Here is a 6000-nt window from a genome sequence, read left to right as displayed (position 1 = left end):
AGTACTGCCTCAGAATTCTTTATTCTGTTCTCAATGTCGGTTGATGTATTACATGTAAAGCGTATTAGTCGGTCGATTTTCCGCTCCGCTGATGCAAGTTGCACTCACGGCCGCTAGAGGGCTCCGAATTGAAGCGTCTAAAATGGCGGTGTGCAACATAAGTTGTCGGTGCATGAAAAACAGCATACTGTAATCGAGTCTCTAACCGCAGAAAACCGCCTAATGATTCTGATAACTACGCATTGTCCCAAAGCTCTCGATGAATTTTAAAGCTCTTCACAGTTCTCAGGGATTGAGGGCATGTGACACTATACACGGTGACCTACACGTCATACTGGGAAAACTAAAATGAACTGTCCTACGGACGGTATTCGAGAGGAGCAGACTATGTGCCAGCTCTGGGTTTCTCGCTCTCCCGTCTCTCATCATCATGCAACGCAATCTTCATACCACACTATCATGATACCACATTATCCACATTCTGATTACAGTCATTTGCACTCAACAGAGACACATAAGATGGAGAGGGATCATCTTGAGTGAAGGAAAAAAGTAGTTTCCGGTTTGGTGTCTGAATGACTACTCACGGTTCCCCACGCAAATACATCAGGCGACTTTTTCTTCCTTTATCATTTATCTGTAAGTTGTGATATCCTATGACAACTACATTTACTGTCAAGTGAGGGAAACAAAGGTGTCCCATCCGAGGGTTGGTTTCAACATTGTCAGTGCTTAGTTAAGCCTCTCTCTCACTTTGGAATTGACTTGCCCAGCACACTAACGAATCGTTACTACCAACGAAAGAAGCATGAGTGAAGACAAAATGGCAGAACCACCTGGGGATGCCCCTCGACCTTTGTATTTTTAATATTATAAGAAGCGCGAGAACTTTCATAGAACATTAAATCTTTAACGTCTCCACTACGGCTCTGGACACTAATCAAAAGGAACTGTTCTTCGTTGCTGTATCAGAGCCAACATGAGGAGAAATAACTCCATTTGGGTTTACAATAGCTTCCACAAATCCTAGACCGTTAGCGTAAGTGGACATTACAATTCCTTTTCAAGTAATAGAAGTCATAGGAGGTTTGCCTTCCACCTATCAAGCATTCTCATTAAAATGTCAAAAGATATAACACTGCCAATCTGATAGGTAAGTATATCTATCCATGTACACACATCAAAAAAGGTTTTGCATCACCTTGGTTCTGAGAGTTTCGGACCCTGTAGAACAAATAGGATTAGAGATCAATATAAACATCATTTCCACCCTTTTTATTGCTCATGAAAACCACGCACTGTATGTAGTACCAGACCTTCAAAGGTGGTGGTCCAGATTGTTGTATACACCGGTACCTCTAATACCCAGTAGCATGTCCTCTTGCACTGATGCATGCTTGTATTCTTCGTGGCATACCATCCACAAGTTCATCAAGGGACTGCTGGTGCAGATTGTCCTAATCCTCGACGGCGATTCGGCGTAGATGCCTCGAAGTGGTTGGTGGCTCACGTCGTCCATAAACAGCTCTTTTCAATCTATACCAGGCATGTTTGATAGTGTTCATGTCTGGAGAACATGCTGGGCACTCTAGTCGAGCGATGTCGTCATCCTGAACGAAGTCATTCACAAGATGTGAACGACGGGGGCGCGAACTGTCGTCCATGAAGACGAATGCCTCGCCAATATGCTGCCCATATGGTTGCACTATCGGTCGGACGATGGCATTCACGTATCGTACAGCCGTTACGTCGCCTTCCGTGACCACCAGCGGCGTACGTCGGCCCCACATACTGCCACCCCAAAGCATCAGGGAATTTCCAACTTGCTGCACTCGTTGAATAGTGTGTCTAAGGCGTTCAGCCTGACCGGGTTACCTCCAAACACCTCTCCGAAGATTGTCTGGTTGAAGGCATATGCAACACTCATCGGTGAAGAGAACGTGATGCCAATCCTGGGCTATCTGTACTGCACTGCATGGATTCGTGGTTGCAAAGATGGACCTCGGCATGGACGTCGGCAGTGAAGCTGGGCATGCAGCAGCCTACTGCACACAGTTTGAGTCGTAGCACGACGTCCTGTGACTGCATGAAAAGCATTATTCAACATGGTGGCGTTGCTGTCAGGGTTCCTCCGAGCCATAATCCTTAGGTAGCGGTCATCCACTGCAGTAGTAGCCCTTGCGCGGCCTGAGCGGGGCATGTCATCGACAGTTCCTGTCTTTCTGTATCTCCTCCATGTCCGAACAACATCGTTTTGGTTCACTCCGAGACGCCTGGACACTTCCCTTGTTGAGAGCCCTTCTTCGCACAAAGTAACAATGCGGACGCGATCGAACCACGGTATTGACCGTCTACGCATGGTTGACCTACAGACAACACGAGCCGTGTACCTCCTTCCTGATGGAATGATTGGACCTGATCGGCTGTCGAACCCCGTCCGTCTAATAGGCGCTGCTCGTGCATGGTTGTTCACATCGATGGGCGGGTTTAGGGACATCCCTGAACAGTCAAAGGGACTTTGTGTATGATACAATATCCACAGTCAACGTCTATCTTCGGGAGTTCGGGGAACCGGGGTGATGCAAAACGTTTTTTGATCTGTGTACTTCACTGGGTGATTTAAATAGGCGCAAATATAGCATCGTCTAAGTAGCCCGTTATACCACGCGTATTCGTGGGTTAATTTAGAGTGGCACCAAGACTGATACAATAGAAAAACGTCTCTGTTAGTACTGAAAATGACGTACACTCTGCCTTTAAGGGATATGACATATTTTGTTACGGACACGGATATACTGCAATAGATCGAAAATCTAACAGTAACGTGACTGGAATAACCGTAGATAAGAGAAGGGAAAATAAGAGGTGCAAGGGCTCTGGGAAAAGGCTTTGCAGAGCCAAAAATGTTGTACTAGCGATGACGACAGGACCACAAAAAATAGGGGTAATGACAGGGCCGCAGACGGAATGGGAAGAGATGGGATTGAAGAGGTTGGAGTTGAAGCGGAGGAGATGTAATGTTGGCGGTAAGAGGTGAGGGGATGAAAGTCGGGTGGAGGTGAAAGGGAGGGGACATGTTTATGAGTGTAGGGGTGGGGAGAAGAGGGAAGGGGAGGGAAGGGAATGGGTGGCAAACAGAGAAGAGGGGAAGGAGGGGATCTGGTCAGGGTTCTTCTCGAGAGAAAAAAGTTATACTAGAGATGACTACAAAACAAATTGTGGATAATTATAGCATTATTATAAATACCTCCCTACAGTATCAAATGCACTCTTCTTTGATGCCTCATTGTGTGTTTTATCACTCGAACCCTCTCTAGTCAGGTTAGTTTTGTCATGGCTGGCTCGCTCAAGGACCTCAATAACTTTGAGGGAATGTCGTCTACTCCAGGGCATTGCTTCCACTTAGAGATTTCAGTGCTCTGTGAAGTTCTTCTCGCAGTATAACATCTCACATCTGATCACCACCTCAAGTTTTCTTCCCTTATATAAAGCCTCTACATTTCTTCCACTTTTCAACTTTCTCTTTAATTAAATTCTACACATTCACATATATAAAATTGAATTCTGCTGTTGATAATTTATTCAGATTATTATTTTTCGTCTTGGTTTCCATTCGACTAGTGGCAAAGACTCTGTGAGGCTTCCTTTAGCTCGATCATTGTTTTCTGTAGTGAGCCTCTTCTTCTGCCAATAAATGTTACTTCATCGACATACCCACCTACCTAGGTCTTTGTATCTATGTAGACAGATATTTTGAGTTTCCAAATAGTTGTTTCCACATTAAAGCTGTAGAGCGTTGTAGAAATTGTGTCCCCTAATCAGACTCCGTTACCGATGCTAAATTAAGAACTTAGTGCATCGTGGTCAGCGACTCTCCATATTCTGTATGTTGTTTAGTAGCTGAATGTAAACAGAAACTTGTGGCAACACTTGGACATTCTTTGCCACGTGAGTTTAGCGCGATCGTATCGCTCACGTATTAGAGTATAGTCTTTGCCGAGGTTGGCATAGTGACTTAGAGTTGTTTATGTTTATCGTTGTGTTTTCGAGTGTGAGAGTAATAAAAATTATTCTGAACAACTACGTATTATTTTACAGTTCGGGCATACTAGAAAGTCGCCACAAACTAAACCTTATAATGAAATTCCTTAGCTTACTCACTTACGGGAAACCTTCAGTTCAATTCGAAAAGAAAATATTAAATCTCGTATATGAAGAGATTCCCTATCCTTTCTGACATTTATGTTCTAATCTTTATTTATCATCTGTTAGTTTCTATCTATCTTTTTTTTTAATTTGACGCAATTTCGTGATTTTCATAGCTAAGAACGTATCGACTGCTACCGTGCTTTTCGAGCAACATCTCTTTAGTTGTGAATATTTTCTTGCCACTATAAACGCATTTAATTTATTAGGAATACGTTATGTATTGTGTGTATATAAAGACAATATAGGCTTTAATTTTTTGCCTTTTAAAAATGATTTCATCACACACAAAATTTATATATTTCAGTTTTGAATTTTCTTCTTTAACAATGTTAGATAAAAATTAGAGTTGTTTCTAAATATTTTCTTTTTTCAATAGAAGATTCACCTCAGGCACAGGGAATCTACAGACAATAGGCAACAGCAAAGACATACACGTACATCACACGTTATCTTTGACAATTACGTTTATTTTGCTAAAATGTTTTGTAAGTGCGCAGTGTATTGTCTCTGCAGAGCGCTTAGCTTCATGTTCCATAAAAATGTGCTTTTTGTTCATTATTTGATGAATTGCTTCGTGAAATTGTGAAATTCAAGTTCATAGGCTATCCATATCGACATACGCCAACCACGGTAAGTGCAGGTCGTCCATTTGTATATCTCATGTATTTACCAGTAACAGAACAGTTTTTTTAGCATTTTGATACGGAAAGCGAAACCATCTACCTTGGTCAGAGCATTAGAGAGCATACCGTATTTATGTCATCTATTCTACTATCTCACAATGAATACTACTCATGCGAAACGGGTAACAAAAACGAGTAAGAGTTACTTTGAAACGTGAGGGCAGCTTTTTTGTAATATTTCATATGTCAAGGATATGTCATATTACTAGTGCTATACATCTTCTAGCCAGATAGGGCTCTTCTTAGACTATAGATTAGTCACCACGATTGAGTAGGAGATCTTTTGACTTACGGGAAGCATCACTTTATCTTGAAGTACCTAATGAAAGTAATTATTCAGTTTGGTTCACAATGCATAGCTCGATGCAGACAATCAAAGAGCTCTGTCTCAATGTAATTGCTCTCTTACCCATAATTGTCTACGGTAAAATCACATCCGGTAATTTCCAAGAATGATTGCCTATCGAAACCGGGGGGTCCAAACGATACATATCGAACGTGCAATTGTAAATCGGTCATGCGACTCTGGTGGCGAACGTTATGAGTATGTTTGCGGTGGTCATTGCTGCAATGACTGCTTCTTTTCTAATGTTGTTCCTATAAATGTTGTCTTCTCACGTAGATGACGTGTTACTACCGAAACTTTTATAGAACAACAATGTCCAACAATGTTGTTGCCACTCTAATAACCTGCATATAGAGGCACAGAAATATGTATATTTAAATACCATGTAAAATTTTACTGCTGTTTCTGCTCATATAATAACTTAGTTTGTAAACGAAGATTTAAGATACAACTATTATTGTATAATGAGATTATTTTGTGAAAAATAAATAATAGCACATTGCGGTTGCAACGCCATCTCAATCAGTTTTCGGAAAAAAAATTATGTTAGAATTACTTGTCACACGTTTTGTAGTCGTCTAGATGTGAAATAAGAAGATCTTAGACAGGGCACTTCTTTACTGTCTCTAGTGCAGTGGTTCCCAACCTTGGCGTAGTTATCATCCTCTGAGGACTAAAATGTAGTTTTTTGTATGAGTAAAAACAAAAGAGTTCAACTGTATTTCGGCCACGAAACTATTTTTTTTAAAAATGTCATTACAA

Source organism: Schistocerca piceifrons, chromosome 3 (assembly GCF_021461385.2).
Source record: "Schistocerca piceifrons isolate TAMUIC-IGC-003096 chromosome 3, iqSchPice1.1, whole genome shotgun sequence".
NCBI lineage: Eukaryota > Metazoa > Arthropoda > Insecta > Orthoptera > Acrididae > Schistocerca > Schistocerca piceifrons.
Note: the sequence above shows the minus strand (reverse complement) of the source record.